We start from the raw sequence: 20,303 nt of genomic DNA, 5'->3' as shown, positions 1-20,303 counted from the left end.
TCCTCCTCCTCCCTTCTTCTCTCTGAAATCAATTAAAATTTTTAAATTAAAAATAATAAAATAAAAAGATAAATAATAAATAAATAAAATGTGGCCCTGGACCAGCAGCGGCAGCAGCAGCACCCAGGAACTTACTAGAAATGAAAATTCCCTGGGCCCACCCCAGACCCTACTGACCCAGAAACTCTGGGGGTGGGGCCCACCAGACTGTGTTTTAATAAGCCTCCTGGGGGGTTCTGATGCAACTCAAGTTTGAGAACCGCTATTCTGAATGTTTTCTGCCCAACACTAGAGAGAGGATTTAACACACGCACATGCACACACGGAGATAACTTTTCTCTGGAGCCCCTCGCCCCTCCCCCTCTCATCCTTTTCCTTGCTCCTCCATCCTGGGATGATGAATGGAGGTCAGGGCAGGGCGCTGTCAACGAGGATGGCAAACCCTCCCTCTCCAATCCACCCGCGGTCGGGGAGAGTGGCCTTGGGGCTTCCCCAAGACTGTTTCCTTATTTTCTCCACAGTTGCTAACAAACTTTTTTTTTTTTGGGGGGGGGGGGGGGAGAGACAAGTTTAATAACAAAGTTTGCTTTTAATGATTTAGTCAATAGTTTGCAGCATGAACGGGAGACTATTGAGAGAAGGGATGTCAGAAAAAAGCTTGGGGAGAAGAGACTGGAGAGAGGTGGACAGCCTATGAGAGCAAGGGTCCGAGGTTAAGCTGAGGAGAAAGTGGGTGTCCGGGGGAGCCCGCGGGTGTGGGAGAAAGGCAGAGGCCATCCCAGTTGTATGGGAAAGAGGGAAGTTGGGGGAAGCGCGAGACGAAGGCGCCACAGAAAGAAAATGGGTGTTAGGAGAAAAACTGAGTTTGGGAGACTTTTTTTTTTTTTTTTCCAGCTTCCTTTCCAAGACGTTTTCTTTGCTCCATTTGGCTCCTCCCCCTCCTCCCCGCCTTCCCGGCCCCCCTCCTCCGCCCCGCGCGGTAAGGGGAGGTTCCTGGGCAGGAGAAGCAAAAGAAGATATTGTCTGCGAGTTCAGTCATCCAAAAAAGCTTCTTCCCTATGGAAGGACCGGGTGCGCCCGGCGCGGCGTCCCCTGCCTGGTCCTGCTGCCGCCGCCGCCGCGGCCCCCGCTTCCTGCCGCGGGGACCCTGAGCCCGGCCCGCGGTGTCAGCCGCGCGCGCGCACACACACTAGCGCACACACACTCACACGCGCGCGCACACACACACACACACACACACTCACACTCACTCACACTCACTCACACTCACGCCCGCCGCAGCCGCACGCGCCCGCACGCGCCCTCGCTCCCGGCCCGCACTCCGGGCTCCTTTGTTGCTCCCGCCGCGGCCGCTCTCCGGCTTTGCGCGTGGCTGCGTGTCACCGTGCGGGTTGCGGGTCCGTGCGGTGCGGCGCGGTGCGGCTCCCTCCGTGCTCACCGCGCTGGCCCCGGGCCGGCTCTCCCTTCCCAGGAGCCGGCTGCACCAGAGGTGAGTCACGTCGCTGAAGTTTGTTTTCTTTTCATAAAAAGTTGTGTTTATTTGTTGGTTTGGGGAGGGAGGGGGCGGGAGGCGACCGCAGGCCAGCGGAGCCGGGGAAGCGCCAGCGGGTGGCTGATGGGGACGCGCGGGCGGCCGGCGCGGGTCCTGAGCGCTCGGCCCGCGGGTCTGGCGGTGGCGGTGGCGGTGGCTGCGGCCGCGGCGGGGCGCGCCGGCGCGGGGACGAGGAGTGGGGACGCGGCGGGCAGGGGGGTGCCTGGGGCGCCGCACGTCGTTCCCCGCGGTGCGGGCTGGCCGGCGGCTCCCGGAAGCTCCGGGGGTGGGAGCGCAGGGAAAGCCTCCCAAACGTCCCCCGAAGGTTGACACCGGCGCTCTGGCTCCGTGCGCCGGCCCGTGGGGAGAAACCCACACGGGGATTGACAAATGCGCAGAACCACCCAACGCCAGCTTGGTCTTTTCCGGGGGTGAGCGTTTATGGTATTGGCGTTTAAAATGAGCATCCCCAGCTGTGGGGGCGGAAGGGACGAGGCTGAAGAGGGGTGTCCAGAGGTGTCTGTGGGGTTGGGGCAGCGGTAAAAGGGCGTGTGTGTGCGCGCGTTCGCGCGCAGCGTGCTCCGGGGGTTGTGCCGCTGGAGTTTTTGTTTGTGTAACTGTGAGAAGGTGGGGCCAGGAACCGCGGAACAAGTGGGAAGGGGCTGTGGGGAGGGGCAGGGAACCTAGGAGGGATTTTCTGCTGGGGTTTTGAAGGCCCTGCTAAACCTCCAGGATTCCCCGAGGTTAGTTTGCCCTTCCAGGTGATGGGAGCATTTTGAGGGGTGGTGAGCAGACAGACCAGAGGCATGGAAGATTTGTTTTGTTGAGTTTTGTCTTCGGGATGGGGATGGCAGGGGCAGGGTTACTTGAATGGTGGTTGTGTCGCTCCAGAGATGTGGCAGTGAAGCTAAGAATACCCAAACCGCACACCCGCGGTCCTAAGCCGGCACTTTCTGGGTGTGGTGGGGTGTTCTGCCCCTCCCCCACCCCTTCTCAGCTGGTTCAGATGGGCTCACATGAGGTTTTGACCCGGAATTACCTCCTTGAGTGGACTGAGTGAAAGGCATATTTTGGTGTCAGGTCCTTGTGGGCCCCCCCCCCCCCCCCAAGTGCCCTGTACCCAGCTCCCATTTGTCACCTAGTTCTCTGTTGCCCAGAATTTGCAAACATTGGCCACTGAACGAATGTCATTTTCAAAATTCTTGAATGCACATACATTTCTGATTTATCCCACAACTGGACCCTGAATCGGCAGCCCAGCTCTGTGATGGGTTTTGTTTTTTTCTTTTTTTTCACCCCTCTGTTTACAGTTAATAAATCAATCCCTATTCTCTCAAGGGCAGTAGAGACAATATTAAACCAGGGTCTTGTTGTCCTGAGGTGGGGGCTGGAGGGCTCAGTACATCTGGATGACCTGTTTTCCAAACTTTACTTCAAGTGACGCTGAGGCAGGAGCGTGGCCATTTTGAGGTGTGTAACAGGTTTCCCAGGAACGTTTCTGAGGTCTTATAATTGGCACTTTTTAATGGTCTGGTCATTGAAACCCAGAAGGTTCCCATGGTAATCTTGAAGCACCTTGGGGTCAGTGGGATAGAGGCAGGGAGGGAACAGCAGTGGAGTTATGACTTTGCTGCCAGATGAGTTTTTGAGTTTATGGAAAGAGGCAAAAATGAAAGAAGAAGGAGTTGCCTTATTGTGCCTCTTTGCTGACCCTGCCTGCCCCCATCTATTGCCCAGAGTTTGGCCCTTCGAGTGAGAATGTCTACACCTACAAAATCTGAGGATGGAGACGACACTCACTGTCCCTTTTATCCTCTTTCAAGAGATCTCAGTAACATTGGAAGAGAATTGCCTAAGCCACTGGAGTTGGCTTTACTTGGGAGAGGAGGTTGATAGAGGCCAGGTTGATTGGCTCCTGGACCAAGTCTGGGAAGAAGAGGGTGGGGGGTGGGATGAGGAGGGTGGAATAATAAAAGGAATAATATTTTAATTTTAATTTTTTGTTTTTAATCTAGAAATCCTGTGTTTACCAAAAGCCTTCCTCAATAGGGCTTGTGCCTCCTTAGACCCCCTCCGGGTGGTAATGGGTAGAGAAAGGGAGGAGCAATCCCGGAAGCAAGGCTTAAAATCAGCAGAGAGCTGTTGATTGGTTGGCCAGCTTGTGATAAGAGGGTGATTTATGTCCCTTTCCATCGCCCTACAAATTTGGGTCCCGAGATTGTCCTGACTTTGAAGTGTACTTTCAAGTGTTTGGGCTCCCAGCCCTCTTTGACAACTTATCTGTGGTTCCCATGCCCTAAGAAGGAGCCGGAGATTTTACTCATGACGTAGTTCCGTGGGCTTCCTGAGGGCGCCCCCGGGGTGTAAGCCAGGAGGGTGAGAAGTGAGCCTGGTGCTCACCGTCTGTCACAGGCCCTAGGGGTCTGGGTTCAGATTTCAGCGAAGACACTGATACGATTCATGAATTAGGATTTCCCCCTCTTTGTCTTTCAAACAAGTGAGAAGAAACCAAAGAAGACCCAAGTGCAACAGATAATTACTATCCAGTCCTTTCTGGCCTCTGAATAAGAAAGTATTAACCTGGCACCAAAAGATATTATGCCTCCGGAGTTTGCTTTCTTTCCTTCAAACTCCAAACTTCCTTGCTGTCTGGAAAAATAAGAAAGAGGGGGGGAAAATGGAAATTGGAGAGGGAGAGGAAAGAAAGTGATTTTTTAGATTTTTAAAAATCTGTTTAATATATGGAATGTCTTGTCATCTCCATACTTCAGTACAACAACATCTATAGTACATCAGACCCAGGGCTGAGAGCATCTTGTCCCGGGAGAATAAGCTTTCTTAGTCCAAGGGTGGTTCTCCAAACTAGGCCCACCCCCCCATTTTTAATTATTGCACAAGCATCTACTAATAAAGAAACTTTTTGAAAATTACCCACAGTCCCATGCTATAATACAACTTGTGTTTCTTCATCCATGTGCGTAAATACTTTTCACATAGTTGTGACAGCCCTGAAGCATCTCTCTGTTTTTGACCAAAGACTCAGAAAACAGATACATCCAGTCCTTTTGCTATTGGTGGGAACGACCGAATCCTAACAGTGCTCCCACATGAAGCCCTCACGTGTAATCTTTTCATCATTTATGAGGCTACATCAGATATTTGGGGCCAGGGGTGGGGGGTGGGATGAAGAGGGTGTTTGTTTTTAATCTAGAAATCCGTGTTTACCAAAAGCCTTCCTCAATAGGGCTTGTGCCTCCTTACACCCCTCAGGATGGTAATGGGTAGAGAAAGGGAGGAGCAATTACCGGAAGCAAGGCTTAAAAGATTCAGCTCAAGTGGCACTGCCCTGAGGATTAGGAAACCTGGGTGGGGGCCCTGGCTCTGCCTGTGGACTCCGTTCACACTGGTCCAAACCACTGAGCTAATGGATCCCCGCATCTCCACTGCCTCTGAGTTAGACTCCCTCCCAAGCTCACCCAGTCTTTCCTGCCCTTCCTTTTATTATTCCACCATCCACACCATCTCTCCAGCCCTGCTACCTCCCCACTTGTTCATGCCCATCACCGTTGTTGCTGACACGTGGCTGGACTCTCCACTGTCTACCCCACCCATCTCCCATCAGTCCTACAAACAAGTCACCACCCAGCTCAAAAACAGTCGAAGTTTACAATCCAAACTCCTTAGCCCTCTCACATGTGGCTCAGTCCCCCTGCATGATGATGGCGCCTCCCTAGGAGCCTTCTGCTCCAGCCTGACGTGGCAGTAGCTGGCCCTGGGCTTTGCTGGGTCCATTTCTTGCTTGCTGCCTTAGCCCAAACCTCTTCCCAGGAAACCCACCTTACTTTGTATGAAGCCAGCTGATAATGTGCTTTTGAGAGATATTTGGTGAATATTGATGAAAAGGGGATGCTGGATGCACAGGTAATGGTTTTGTAAGATCAACAGATTGTTCTCAATGCAGTCATTGTCCTTCATTTTTCTCTTCGTTTCTAGCAAGGAACCAGGTAACTGGAGATTTAAGGAAGCCTCTGATCTTAGAAGAACTGCTTTTTCTTTGTTTTCTTACGCATAAAATGGATTAATAAGGAATTACCCTGGTTTGTAGCAATGCTCCTTATAAAAAGCAAATACTTTAGAAGTGTTTGTTTATCTGCTTGTTCAAAAGATGAGACACTTCTCTTTTTCCTCCGTCCCAGCACAAGCTTCCTGGAACCCATGACCCATGAAGTCTTGTCAACACTCACACCGTCCAATGGCAGCAGCAACGGAATAGAAGACACAGGTGAGGTTTCCTGCCCACAGTCCAGCCTCTCTGGCCTGCGGGGTCCGTCTCACGTTTTGTGTTGCCACTTGAAGATGCAGTGTCTCTTCCCATTTGGCATTGGAAGGGTCCAACTGAAGGGGAACTGGCCCAGACCGTTGGTTGTAGTGTGACTCATACATTTCAGTCAGAGCCTGAGGTGGCCTCTTTCCCCCGGGCTGGCCAGTGAAGCCCCCTGTCCCTGAGACAGACGGCTGGACATGCTGCATGCCAACCATTGACTATGGGGTTTGGCGTCTGAGACTGCTGTGGAACAGTCCTGCTTAGGTCTGGGCGAGGAAAGCCCTGTGTTTATGTCTCTGTCAGCGGTATTACAGCGAATGCCTTGTGATCCGATGTCCCGGGCAGTGTTTATCTCACAAAACCCAGAGGGATTCTGTGTCATTCCATCTTCTGAAATAAAGTTAGGAAATAATTTCTCTTTTCCTAATGGTGAATTTGGCCTTATCTTCAAAGAAGGCCTTTGATGTTCAGGACAGGATTCTTGGGCAGTAAGAGGAAGTCATAGGAGGAAGATCAGAGCCAATAATACACAGTCAACTTAACTCGGTTGCCAGAGAAAATGTTGAGGAAAGTCTCAACTGGTCCTCCTGGTTAGTAGCAGGAAAACACACAATATGGCCAGGGTAAGTAGGATTGAATTAAAAAAGAACGCAGAAAGGGCTGAGCAGCAGAAAGTATGGCAAAGGCATGTTTATTCTCCTCGGAAGTGAGTCTGGACAGCCTTGGACAAGATGAGGAGGGTGACGTGTGCAGACTGGAGCCTTCATCCTCTCCACAAGCTTTGATTGGGTCCTTGCTGTGGACCTGAGCCCACGCCGTTCAGATCCCTTTACTGAAGGGAAGGGAAATGCAGAGCAACGCAGCCCGAGCGCCAGTGTCCCAGCCCGGGGACTGGCCAGTGAGAAAGGCTGCCGGCCTCTCCGGTCAAGTCTCACAGGCATAGAGCGACAGGCAGGGCCGCTGTTCCCTCACCTCCGCTCATCCTGTTCTTCATTACTTTTCCCCTGAAAAGTTACCTTTCCTTAGCAGACTATGGGCTGAAGTATTCTTTTTTTTTTTTAAATATATTTTATTGATTTTTTTTACAGAGAGGAAGGGAGAGGGATAGAGAGCTAGAAACATCGATGAGAGAGAAACATCGACCAGCTGCCTCCTGCACCCCCCCCCCACCCGGGGATGTGCCCGCAACCAATGTACATGCCCTTGACCGGAATCGAACCTGGGACCTTTCAGTCCCCAGGCCGATGCTCTATCCACTGAGCCAAACCGGTTTCAGCTGAAGTAGTCTTGACACAGGAGATTTTAAGTTCAGAGTAGTTTTTTGTTGTGTGTGTTTGTTTTTAATTTTAGGGATCTCTGCATTGATACAGAATCTCAGAAATGTGAGTACTAGACACGTTTCTAAAACCAGTTACTGAATACCTTTCAGGGCAAAAAGGAGAAATGTGCCTTTTTTTCCCCCCCTTGTCCATGTCAGATTTTAGCTGAGAATTCTAGAAACACAGGCCTGAATTCAGCTTTCTGCCTTTCAGTTCCATTGCCCTTGGCTCTGCTGTCCAGGGTAGGTTTGCTTGGCACTGAAATCATTCCCAAAGCAGCAAGTGAGGGGACATTAATTTTAGGGACAAATAAAAGCCACTGGGCCCTGCAGTTGCCCAGGAGCCTCCGTGGCTGCTGAGAGGCAACGTGCGTGCGTGCGCACTCGATGGGAGTTACAGGTAAGAGGAGGAGTGTCTGTGGAACCGGCTGGCCTTGGACGCCCCCAGGCTGGGCTGGAATTGGATGCTGGAGGAGAGCCCTCCCCCACCTTCCCTGGCTCTGCCAATATTTTTCCAGATTAGTCCCAGTCAAGGGCCTTTACTAGTCTGAACTTACCTAACATTACAATTCCGGCAGGTTTATTAGGTATGGGTCACACTTAATTGGAGAGGAAAATTGGGGGGTTCTGGCTTTATGGCTTTTCTGTGAAAGCAGAGGCTGCTCCTAATTATTTCACAAGTCCTCTCCCCCACATGACTCTCCCTCCGCTTTCTGTGGAAAGGCGATCCTCCCACAGTGGTGTTACTGTGGCCCTTGCTTTTTATGTACCTGTGCCCGCATGGAGGGGGTTCCGTAACGCCGTCAGCCAGCACAGCGAGCCCTCATGAAGTGATGGAAACTCACAGCTGTTTACCTCTGTCATTATGAATGGGTGTTTTGTGGTGACCGAGCTACATAAAAACCTGCGGTGTTACAGCCACGTGTTAGATGCGAATGGCCCTTGCAACGCGCCGGCCCTGGAGGCAGTCACCTGCAGCCCTCCCTCGACGCCCTTGGCGGTCCGCCATCCGGAGGGCTGCGTCAGCTCCCGGAGAAAGCCCCTCAGCCAGGTGCTCTGGGCTCTGTCGCTTTCTGTTGCAGGGATGGAGGCTGCGTGGCTAGGCCTCGCTTTCGCCGGTCTGGACGCTGGCCGCTTGCCAGCAAGGTCCACTGGGTGGTCTTGGACAAAGGGAGAGAGGGGAGGGAGCTTGGCTCTCCTGCCCAAAGGGAACAGCACGGTGGGCAGCCAATCCCTGTCACCGAAACACCACAAAGGTCTTGAGTTGGGGTGAAAAGAACCGAACAGGTGGCTGCAGGCAGGGTGGGGATGGAAGTGAATTTTGTTGCTCTGAATTGACAAATGAAGCGTGGCGTTTATGTGGCGAACTCTCCCCACAAGAGGTGAGCACACACGAGCAGCAGGTACCCTTCATCCTGGGAGGGACGAATTACCACCCCGTCACTCAGGGAGCCAGCTGTGGGCCTGGAGGGCAGGCTGAGATCAGGAATCTCAGGGCCAGAGAGGCAGCACCGCCTGCCTCGGCCGTCCTTCCGGTGACGTGGAGGATGACAGCTGCCATTTCGTGAGCACCCACTGTGTGCCCAGCCCAGTCCCCCAGCAGGCCCAGGAAGATGGGCATAGTGGTCCTATTCTGCAGGTAAGGAACCCGAGGCTTAAATGATTGTAATGACTTGTTCTAGCCACACAAGGTTTCATTGCAGGGCTGCTGACTCCAAAACTCAGGCTTGAAAGGAAAAATAACTGCCCAGACAATCTCTCCCCCAAAGTAGAGCTCGCTTAGTTTAAGGAGAACTGTTCCTTTTGCAACAGAATCTAAGGGGCGGGTGGGGTCTTTTACCCACTTCCCAGGATGGTAGTTGGAAGGTTTTGACGACTCTCGGGAAGCAGCATGAGGAAGCCAGGCGTTGTGGCTTCGCTAGTGTCAGACTTTGCAAGCAGGCCTAAAAGCCGCCTCCATCTTGGGTCTCATCTCAGAACATGTCTCCTGACTTTTTTTTTTTTTTTTTGCCCCTGGGACATCATCTGGATTGGCTGTCTGGAGCTCTGCTGCACCACAGATGCCAGCTGAATCCATTGCTCCTTGGGTCTGCGAGTCTGATCAGGCAGGTGCTCTGAGCCCTGGGTGGGGTGAGGGCGGGAAGGCGTTTGGCCGAGCAGAAACCTCCTGGTCAGGAGAAGTGGCAGCTTGTGCAGAAAAATACCCCGAGGAAGGACGTAGCAGTTTGACAGACAGGTAACTGACAGGAGATGGGACCTTCCAGGCAAATGCCCACAGGGCCCAGCAGGAGGAATTGCACAGGCAGTCAGTTACCTGCAGAAGAGCAAACAGACCTGCCCTCCCTCCGGGCCCAGGAGGGTGGAGATGTGGCTGCGAGGACATGGAGTTCTCGCAGCTCCTTGGTTTCCTTTCACAAACGTGGAAAGCCTGGAGCCAGGATGTTCTGGGCTAAGGCGGGAACACAGGACACCAGAGTTTAAGACAATCATGTGACCTCTCAGTTGGGTGACTGAGGAAGTCATGGGAACTCTACCTCTATTTCCCTGTCTGCATAAGTGGCCTCCTCAGAACACATAGGAGGCAGCGAGATGGCGCAAGAGGGCACTTTTTTTCCAAGTGTCCCTGCCCACCACCAAAGCCCCAGGCCTCTGGCATCTGTGCCCATCGAGGCTGAGTTAGGAGCTAGGACATTCCAGGGAACCAGAGTCAGAGTCTGGGCACAAGGGCTGCATCCGCCTCTGTTCTCTTTTCTACGGAGGAGGCAGTGCGGTCCTATCACAGAGCCCCTCCCAGGGCCCTGCAGCTGACTTGCCTTCCCCTCTCTGGCTGGAAGAGGCAGTGAAGGGTCTCAGGGTCCTGGGAGAGTGGGGAGAGGACAAGACCCCACGGCAGGAGAATCCTGAGAGAGGAAGGAACAGTGGGGTTTGGGGCTGTCTGGGGGAGCCCACCTGAGAGCACTGAGGTCTGAAGGGAGCCTTATTAGGAAAAGGGTGGAGAGTGGAGAAAGATGGCAGGCCAGGAGGGAGCCACTTCCAGGCTGGAGATTGTGGGGCATCCTGGTTAAGGGGGGACTCCAGAGCCAGACAGGCGTAGGTTGGAACCCTGGCCTCGCCAATCACTAGGTGTACACTGAGTGGCCAGATTATTATGATCTCTGAACGCATAATAATCTGGCCACTCAGTGTGTATCCTATATAATAAAAGGCTAATATGCAAATTGTCCCCTCGACCAGGAGTTCGACCAGCAGGCAGGCTGGCCAACCGCCCATGTCCCCTTCCCCTGGCCAGGCTGGCTGGACCCCACCCATGCACGAATTCATGCACCGGGCCCCTCTCTCTCTCTACACATACACACACACACACACACACACACATACACACACACACACACACACACACACACACTGAGTGGCCAGATTATTATGCGTTTAGAGATCATAATAATCTGGCCACTCAGTGTATGTCCCTGGGCTAGTCACCTGAACTAAAATGAGACCCTGGTTTCTTAAGATTGTTGCAAAGAGGAAGCAAGCTACTGCATAGGAAGTGCATGAAATGCGTGGTGAACATTCAGTAGAAGGTGGCTGTTATTAGCGAAGGAAAGAAAAGGGAAAAGGGACAGAATGAAAGGCGGGTGACTGATAGGTTGGGCAGCTAGAGGGATGGGTAGGTGGAAGGCTGTGCTGATGGAACCCCCACTGGCTCAAGGTCTACAGAGATAAAGGGATGAGACGGTGGGGAGAGAGGATCCTCCGTGGGGCAAGGCCGGCCCGGGGAGCACCGTTAGGTAGCAGTCCTCAGACCTGGCCACTGGAAAGGACTTCCCTCCTTCTCCTCTGCCTCTGCCCCAATCCAGCCTCCTCCATGCTACCAGTTAGGCCACAAACCTGCGAGTCACCTTTGACTCTGTTCTTCCCTCACATTCCACTTTAAATTAGCAAATCGTATTGGCTTTACCTTGAAAATGTATCCAGAATCCTCAAGTGCTCACCACCCCAGTCTTCAGTGACATTGCCTACCTGGACTATTGTAGGAGCTTCCCAAGTGTTCTCCCTGCTTCCAAGTCCCCAGACCTTTCCTGCCCATAGTCTGTTCATAGAGAAGTCAGGGTCAACCTCCAAAAGAGAAGCCAGAACTCTCCATGGTGCCCTGTTTCCTTCAGAGAAAACTCCAGACATCTCAGTACCCTCTGCCCTCTCCTCCCTCTCTTTCCTCCCTTCCCTCCCCTCCCTCTCCTCCCTCTCCTCCCACTCCTCCCTCTCCTCCCTCTCCTCCCTCTCTTTCCTCCCTTCCCTCTCCCTCTCCTCCCTCTCCTCCCTCCCTTCCCTCTCCTCCCTCTCCTCCCCACCAACCGCCCACTCCCAAGGCCACACTGGCCTCCTGGCTGCTCCTCCAACCAGCTGAGCAACCTCCCTTCTCAGGGGCTTTGCACTCGCTTTGCCCTCTGCAGGGAAGGCTCTTTCCGCTATCTGCGCAGTCCCTCCCACTTCATTCAGGTTCCTGACCACCCTTTATTAAATCGCACTCCCACCCTCATTCTCTCTCTCCCTTCAACCTGACTTACTTTCCTCAACGTTGTTACCTTCCAACATATATCTCTTTGTTCATTTGCTTATTGCCTGCTTATCCTTTAGCATGAAAGTCCCATGAGGTCAGGGACTTGGTTTTGTATTGCGCTCTCTCCCCAGTGCCTAGAATAGAATCTCATGTGTACTTGGAGCTCAATTAATTAATTAATTTACTAATCTGCATGGCTCTCCTGAATCTCAAAAGGGGTATAATGAGTTTCAAACAAAATGAAATCATTACAGGCAGAATTATGTAAGAACACTGCATTCTGGGTATATGTATATGGGGTATGTGGGAGAGAGAATCCTAGGAATGTTCTAGAAAAGCCGGGGAGCAGTGTGCTGGGCCACCGCAGCCCCGTTCCTCTCTCTCCTCAGGAGACTGACTTCAGCTGCCAGTTGTTCCTTCTGTAAGGGGCGTGTGAGAACGGACGCCTCTCTGGCCCTTCCGCATCACTCCCTCAAGGAGAATTTGTTGAACCCCAGCTTTGTGCCCAGCACTGTGCTGGGCCTGGCTGGGAAGTGCAGAGACACCCAGCCCACCCTCTCCCTCCACCCGGAGCCTAGCTGCTCAGCTGGGGCGTCCTCAGAGTGCCTGCACCATCCTCGGTACAGCCCTTCCTGTTAGCTCAGGACCTGGGTTGAACTGGCGCTCTGTTGAATCTGGTTTGGAACCACGAGCCAGGGACGTGAGGAACATGGGATGAATTTAAGAACAGTCCAGTCCCCACACTCATGAGGACCTGGTGGGGTGAGGCCCATGCTGGGCTCGCAGGCCACACAGACGGCTGCTGCTGGGGAGCTGACAAGCCTGGAAGCACAGGAGAGCATGTTTGCATCTGCCTGAGGGCTTATCTTACTTCACATTGCAGCCCAGTCATTTCTCACTTGGTTCTAGGGTTGGAAGCTGAGAAGGAATAAAAATAGGGATAAAGATCCCAAGAGGTTTTGTGCTGACACAAATGTGTTTGAGAAAGTGCACTACCACGATCCTCAGAGCCAACAGCTACAGCACCTCAGGGAGCTGGGGAGTGGCCCAAGCCGCCTCCTCCAGGGTTTTCTTGTAACTTAAAAAAAAAAAATCAATAGCCTTTTTTTAAAAAGCATTTTTAGATTTACAGGAAAAATTAAGTGAAAATTACAGAGTTGCTTCACACCCCTCACTCTGTACCAATTTCCCATATTACTAACATGTTGGTGTAGTAAATTTGTTACCACTGATGAGCCAACGTTGACACACTGTTATTAACTGAAGCCCATAGTTTACATTAAAACTCACTTTTTGCATTGTACATTCTGTGGGGTTTGACAAATGCATAAGACAGGCATGCACCGTTACAGCATCATACAGAAGAATCGTTTTACTGCCTGAAATCCCCTGGGCTCCGCTCTCCACCCTTCCTTCCTTCCCTCTCCCAAATCCCGGGCAACCGAGGCTGTTTTTACTATCTTTGTAGTTTTGTCTTTTCTAGAATGTCATATAGTTTGAATTACGCAGTATGTCGTTTTTCCAGGCTAGCTTCTTTCACTTAGCCGTCTCCTCGAGTTTTAAACGTGACCTTCCCCCAGCCCCCGTACACACACACACACACACACACACACACACCCCACACACCCACACACACCCATCCATCCATTCTGCCCTTGGAGCAAGGGACCAGCAAAGGAGGAGCCCAGCGCCGCGCGCTGAGACCCACCTGAGCGGAGCCTGCAATGCCCTTGCTTTTCCTTCGTCCACTGAACGGCCCGGCCCCGGTGCTACTGGAGTTTAGCCCAGGCTGGTAAGCTGTCAGGAGCCGCCTGTGTTTTGGTCCCACATCTGGAAGTGTCAGCTGTGCAGACCTTCCCGGCCCACTCCCGAGTAGGCAGGAGGAGCACGCGGGCTGTTTGCCGTCCTCCTCCGTGGTTTGTTTTACTTGCCGTGGAGCGGTGGGCCCGCCGTGGGGCAGGGAGCTGCCGCGGGCAGCAGCCCTCCTCCCCACCACATCCTGTGCGGGCTACCTGTCCCCCCCGCCTCTCAGGCCGCGGCTCCCCGCCCGGCCCAGGTCCCAGCAGTGTCTGTGCTGAGCCCTGGGACTGGCTGAGCCCTGAGGCCTGTTTTGTGGTCATTGGGGAGAAAGACCCCCCTCAGATGCGAGGAGACTGAGGACGTTTCCCCTGCCCGGACATGCTGCTTTCTCCACTCGGCCTCACAGACTAGGGTTCACAGACTAGGGTTCCGGGGGAGCTTGGTGGCAGGAACCTCAGCGTGCAGTGCACTCAGCAGTCACTCTAGACAGCGAGGCTCTTTGGGGGACAGAGAGGCGATCGTGATGGGTTTTCTAACCGAGGCAGGAGAAGCTCCTCCAACCGCACCCCAACGCTGGACCCCGTGAGGAGACAGGACGGTGCACGTGAACGGGGGTCGTGTGGCTCCTCTGGTGGAGCCAGGCTGGAGATTCCCAGGGGCTGGGGAGAGGGTGGACTTAGGCAGAGGGTTCCAACCCTGGGGAGCAGGGACTGAAGTTTAGACCCCGCTTCCATTGCTTCCTGTTTGGAATAAACACAGAGCGGAGGCCAGCTGGTACCTCCTCACGCTGACGGACGCCAGCCAGGTGTGTCAGAGTTCAGCACGAGGAGGAGGGAGACCCCTCGGCCCCTCGGGGAGTGGACATTCCATGCCGATGACCCAGATCCACACCTCCTCCTCCTCCTCTGCTTTGCTGTCTTCCCCCGGCCTGTGGCCTGACCACGGCTCACAGAGCTCTGGGCCGCCCCTCGGTGGCCCGACCTAGCTGTCCCCTGTAAGTGGAGACGAGTAATACCTGTCACAGGGTTGCCATGAGACGGTGAGCACTAATGCGGTGGGGAGTTCGAAGCTCTTTAAACTCCTCCGGGGAGACACTCTCCAGGCCAGCGGTCCTGGCTTTGGTTGTTAATGCTGGAATCAGGATAGGCTCCCTGCGTCCAACTCCAGAGTCTGGGAGGCGCTGGTCCCTGACCATCGGCCCTTCCAGAAGCCGTGGCCCGTGCCTCGGCTTGTCTGGGGAGGCAGAGGATAGAGGGCAGCCGACCCCTGTGAGTGTGAGCCCCGTGCTCCTTACAAAGAAGTCCAGCCTTGACCCCTAAGTCACCTCCTCCCAGCCTGCCCCCAGGAGGTACAGTGAGAGTCCTGAGAGAGAATCCCAGGCTGGCTTCCTAGGTACATGCCTGGCAGGGTGTGTCTAGGGGGCGGGGCCCACATCTTCGGAACCAAAAGATACATACGTTGATCAGACAGATCATTTCTTTTTTCTCTTGATTTGGGGAGGGGGGATGTCTCAGAAAGCCTTTCATAACTAGCCTTTATATTTATAAAACATAAATGTAAGTGTGGTGCATTTAACACATTGCCTTCCGCATCAAGGGTGGCATTCTGTACAGCGGGGCCCCGCCAGACGTCCGCGGTGTGGCCGCTGCTGGAGCGGGTGCACAGGAGGCCCGCGTGGGCCTTGCTGCTTTGGGAGGATCAGCGAGTGCTGGAAGGAGCTGTGGCGCGCTGGGTCTTCTCTCCGGAGAAACCAGGGTTGGGTTCCAGTGTCACCCACCGCCAACCCGCTCCGCTCTCCAGAGAAAGTGGAGAGGTGTGGAGGCCCAGGCCTCCATGGCAGTGGAGCAGGGCTCCTTAGTAACGAGGTTCTCTGTGCTCCCAATGCGGGGGGGTGAGGAGGAACGCATGCCCGCCGAGGGGAACCTCAGGAAGGCAGAACGAATCTTCCTCACACAAGGAAGTGCTGACGCCCGCGGTTGGTCCGGATGGGGGAACGCAGTGAGACCTGCTTTCTTCCCAGCTGAGATGGGGTGCGTTACCCTGCCCGGGGCTGGCTGCGGAGTTCCGGCCTGTCCCCCTCGTGTGAAGAAGGCCGCCCGCTGAAACTCCGGACCCCCTGCACCCTGCCTCTCTTCGGTCGCCTGGGGCTTCGCGCTGAGCTGTGTGGGTTACCCAGAGGAGAGCAGCACTGCACGCTCGCCAGGCATTTTCCACATGGGCCCAAAGACACGTTGGTGACATTGGAGAGTGGCCTGCCAGCTGCCCGTCAGCAGATGGTTGAGCGCGGTGCCGCCTGCCCTCGAGACACTCGGCTCCAAGCAAGGGGGTCATTGCACGTTGAGTCGCGTGCCCTGCGTTCTCGTATTAGAAGAGTAGGTGCTGGATGGTCGCCTTTATCATTATCACGGTGATCGTTCCTTTGGCTTTGATGAGCTGCGGATGTGTAATTATTTCCCGAAAGCCCATGTTCTTGGAAGATTGGGCTACTGAGAGTTTTGTCCATTACAGTGTGTTTGAGAGTTGTATGGGTAGAGGTGTGGAGGCCCAGAGCAAAGGGCTGGTCCTTCACCTGGGCCTCGGGCCCGTGCACGTGGCTGGTTCTGCCGCAGGGAAACGCCAGCCAGAGCTGGGGACCTGCTGGTGAGATACACTCAGGGCCCTGGGGCGGCCCATCCGGGACAGGAGGCAGGGGGCCTGGAGGCAGAGCCAGGGAGACAGGCCCCTCGGGATCTCTGGCTGCGACCAACAGTCTCCTTTCAGGGGTGGGGTGGCCTCTTTGTCCCAACACTGGGGAGCATTTGAAGGTCAAAGAGGGGGTACACCACCCTCCCCCACCAGAACTAGGGCACCCACTGAAACCTGCCTGACAGTGATATCTGACCTAGCTAAGAAGACATTGTGAAAAAGGGGACATCTGTCATACTTTCAACAGTAAAGATACTAATTTTTTAAAAAGAAGACGTTGGTTAAGTGGGTGATGGTGGTGTGAGGGGGGGCGTAGTTCTGGAAGTTGGTGTTGGATTAGGAAGGTTTGGAAGGATCTTGTTCTAGTTATCCTTTTGGGGGGAAATTCATTATTATCTGTTATTTAAAAACTCAAACACACAAATGCTGAAAGAAGAGTATCACAAACCCAGCTTACCCATCACCCAGATTCAGCAATTCTCACGGCAAACAGCAGGGCCTTTAACATACTGCTTTGCTTTCATTGCTATGCTGTGTGTGCCAGGTGGGACCGGGGCGGATGCCACCAGGCTGCCCTTCGCTAAGAAGTGTGTCCTCCAGTCTCCCCACCCCTCCTCACAGTGGCCTGGAGAGGACAGAGCCCCAGCCCAGGACACGCGGCTCGATTCGCGATGGTTCCGCAGTGCACCCAGATGTGTCTGTGCTGCGCCCCACCGGGTGCCGAGCTGGTAGAGAACGCTTGAGCTTTATCTTTGGATTCCCAGAGCCTTGTACGTACGCAGTGGTGTTCAGTGAGTGCTTAGTGGCTGGTGAGGCGAGTGACTTCATGAGGGGTGGGTCCACCTGGGCAGGTTAAGGACTGTGAGGACTTAGTTCACCATTTGGGGAGTAAATGGGGGCAAATGGTGGGATTCAGAGCTGAGTAAGGGGTCATCGTCTGAACCCTGCAGGGTCCTGGCTGGGCGAGGCGTTGGGTGTGGTCATTCTGCAGGGCAGGGGCTCCTGGTTTCCCCGGAGGGAAGCGGTCAGCGAGAATGGGAGAGCCGGGTCGGAGCTGCTGCCTCAGGCCTCTGCCTGCCCTGGGTGTGGTGGGACAGGACTCTGAGGTCGGGGGGGCCCCAGCTCCAGACCCGTTTTTCTGGGTGGCCACAAGCAGCCTGTGAGCCACCTGCTGGGCCAGGGCCTGCGTGCCATCCCAAGTGCTGTTTTATTCATTTTGGGGTTGGCAAGGAACAGGCCCTCCAAGAGTGGGGAATGGAGTCCGCTTCCGGCCTTTGCAGCACGGGCAGCTCAGGCTGCTCTGTGTGCCTCTGGGCAGAGGTGAGGGTGCAAGGGGGTGTCCGAGGAACACGAGGGGAGGGGCTGCCCACACTTCCCCTTAGATCTGACCTTGTGTGTAGCCAGCAGGGGCCTCAGGCGGGACATGGCAGACCCCGGGGGCCCTCCCACTCCCTGCCTGGTCTTTTTCAGTTAAAACTTCCAGGCCTGTCCTCCCCTCCCATACTCGCACGATGTGTGTGTGTGTGAGTGTTTTAATTTTTATTCTTGGCAGAAGTTAAGACACAAAATGGATTTGGAAGGAGATGAAACCAGTCTGGGTATATGTTGGGCAGCGGCAGCTTCATTCCTGGAGTGGGAGGGCCACAGAGCGGGGAGGGGCTGGGTGGGACCCAAGTCTCTAGGTGGGGGGGTGGGGAGCTGTCTCCTCCGCAGGAGGGACCCAACGGAAAATGAACTTCTTAGGGGAGGCCGGAAGCTAGAGGCTGAGCTGTTAACCCTTTGGGATGTCAAAAAGCCATCAAGTGATGGCAAAGCTCGCTGGTGTGAGGTGGTGTTAAGCGGACCTGGGACCCCTGGATGGCCCACGCCTGCTTCACTTCCCGGTGGTCCCTGAGCCCCTGCAGACTGCCTGGCTTTGTTAAGGAAGTCGCTGATGGCATTTCAGGTTTTGATGTGCAAGCCTTAAAGGTGCATATGCTTGGAAAACCTCTAGGCTCCTGCTAACCTCCCAGAAGTTGGTGGCCCCAGTCAGCAGGGGTGACGGGTCCAGGGACCTGTTTGTGTTTCCTTTGCTGCTGTTGGGCCTGTTGGGCCTGTGGTGGCTTCTGCTTGGGTTTTGGTTTTTATTTTTATGTGAAGAGGAGAAAACGAGGAATTTTAAAAGTCCAGAAAATATCTGGGGAAATCTGAGAGAAGCTTTGAGAATATGTTTTATGCCTTAAAATAAATGTGTGAAACTAAAAAAAAATATATATAGCTTTAACAATGACAAGGATTTCTTCAAAATAATATAGTCGGGACCATTTTTATGAAAAACTCTCTGTTCCAATCATGGTATCCAGTGCAATCAGGGCATTTCTGGCAGAGGCAGACATTCCTAGTCAAAGGGACCCCCAGATCCACGGCAGAGGCACCCCATGCTGCTTCCCAACCCTGGCTACACATCACGGTTTCCAGGAAAGAATTTTAAAAACACTGATGGATGCCTGGGCCCCGCCTCCAGAGGTTGTAACTTAATTTGCCTGCGGGGCTGCCCAAGCACTGGAGTGCTTTTGTGTCCACAGGTGATTCTGTGCAGCCAGAGTTGAGAACCTACCTTCTAATCCTGTGTAAGAACAGAAGGAAGATGGGAGAGGCCAGATTCAGAAATGGAAGAATCTTATTGTCTCTTATACATACTGGTGCATATAACTTGAATCCCGACTCAGAGTGCTTGCTACCAACTTTTGGGTGGGATTTCAGAACTCGGACCTCAGGACTGACTCCGGGTGGGGCGGGGAACAGCACATCTTCAGGAGCTGGCCGCGCACTGTGCATTGTGGGACTTGCCAGCCCAATCCCTCCTGAAACATGGTCGCTAGAACAGGACTCCAGTTCAGACTGACTGGTTGCTTTCAGGCTCAGTTCCTTTGTTAGAAAACAGTTCATTGTGTATCTGCTTGGATCTACCAAGGGCACCAAAAGGCAGGGGAAGCAGGCAGCCCTGGCTTTGAACCCTTTGCTTGAACAGGATGGTTAATCTCTGTAAGCCTCACTTTCTGCATCTGTAAAATGGGGATGACAAAGCTACCTACTTCATGGAGTTGTTTATAGAGGTGAGACAAGACAATGCATGAATTGTCTCACACATAGTAACTCAGCAGATGGCCAAATTCTTTGCTTTATGCTACAATCGGTTATTTCTTCCAATTCTCAATATTTGCCTTAGTTCCACATTGTGACAAAACCTGGTAATCTCAATGGCTTTTAATTACATTTACAAATCCGTTAAATTAGGGTTACAAATTTAGCAGGAAAAAAGGCAGTCTTTAAATGTTAATATGCCCAACATGATAATTTCAGCAAACTAAGTACTTGATGAATATTTTATACAACTTACTAAACAAAGTAATTTGATTTGTGAAGGTTATTAATGGACTGTTAAATGTGTTTTCATTTTTTCTAAAACACTTGTCCATATTTTGTGGAAGCAACAAAATCCTGGAATTGGGGGAGGTGTTTGTCACAATCCAGAGCAGTTGAATGTTAGAGACACAGGAAAATGTTCAGATGGGATAATGGGCAACGAGTGAATCTTTTTTGGCCCAGGGGGTTGTTGGGAAATAAGGCCTTCATGCCTATGGGAAGTTAAAATAGTGTGTGATGACATAATAATATTTGGGGATAGCTTCTTTTTGTTTTCTTTCAAACTTGCTTTTTTAATTCCATAAGTGATAACATACCCACTTCGAATATTTCTGAAGTGTTTAATATAAAGCGTGCAAATCCCCTAATCTTCAGAAATAGCTGACGTTAACATTTAAGTGTTTCTTGATATTTTCCTGTGACAACCCGAAGATCTATATACCACATATTTATATGTAATTTTTTATTTACAAAACTGGGATCATGCTGTTTTACAAATTGCTTTTGGGATATTCTCCAGGAACCTCTTAGGCCACCATTTCCCAAAGTGTATTTGATGAAGTCCCCCTCACTAATGGTACTCGGGGAGAAAAGAGCAGTGTGGTCAAGTAAGTCCAGGCCTGTGGTCAAGTAGGCCCAGGCCTGTGGTTAAGTGAGTTCAGGCTTCAGTGCATACGCTGCC

The 20,303-nt window shown here is 52.9% G+C and overlaps 1 protein-coding gene across 2 annotated transcripts in view; it reads left to right on the top strand.

Moving 5' to 3' along the window:
- Positions 1-1,247: 1,247 nt before the first annotated feature.
- BOC (BOC cell adhesion associated, oncogene regulated) overlaps positions 1,248-20,303 on the top strand; it is a 73,593-nt gene continuing 54,537 nt past the window's right edge. For both annotated transcript variants that reach the window (XM_054713971.1, XM_054713969.1), the window contains exons 1-2: positions 1,248-1,489; positions 5,728-5,813. The gene's annotated coding sequence lies outside the window, so the exon portion shown is untranslated. The remainder of the gene's footprint in view (positions 1,490-5,727; positions 5,814-20,303) is intronic.

This window comes from Eptesicus fuscus, chromosome 3 (assembly GCF_027574615.1).
Source record: "Eptesicus fuscus isolate TK198812 chromosome 3, DD_ASM_mEF_20220401, whole genome shotgun sequence".
NCBI classification, from domain to species: domain Eukaryota; kingdom Metazoa; phylum Chordata; class Mammalia; order Chiroptera; family Vespertilionidae; genus Eptesicus; species Eptesicus fuscus.
Note: the sequence above shows the minus strand (reverse complement) of the source record. Positions and strands in the feature narration are given on the sequence as shown.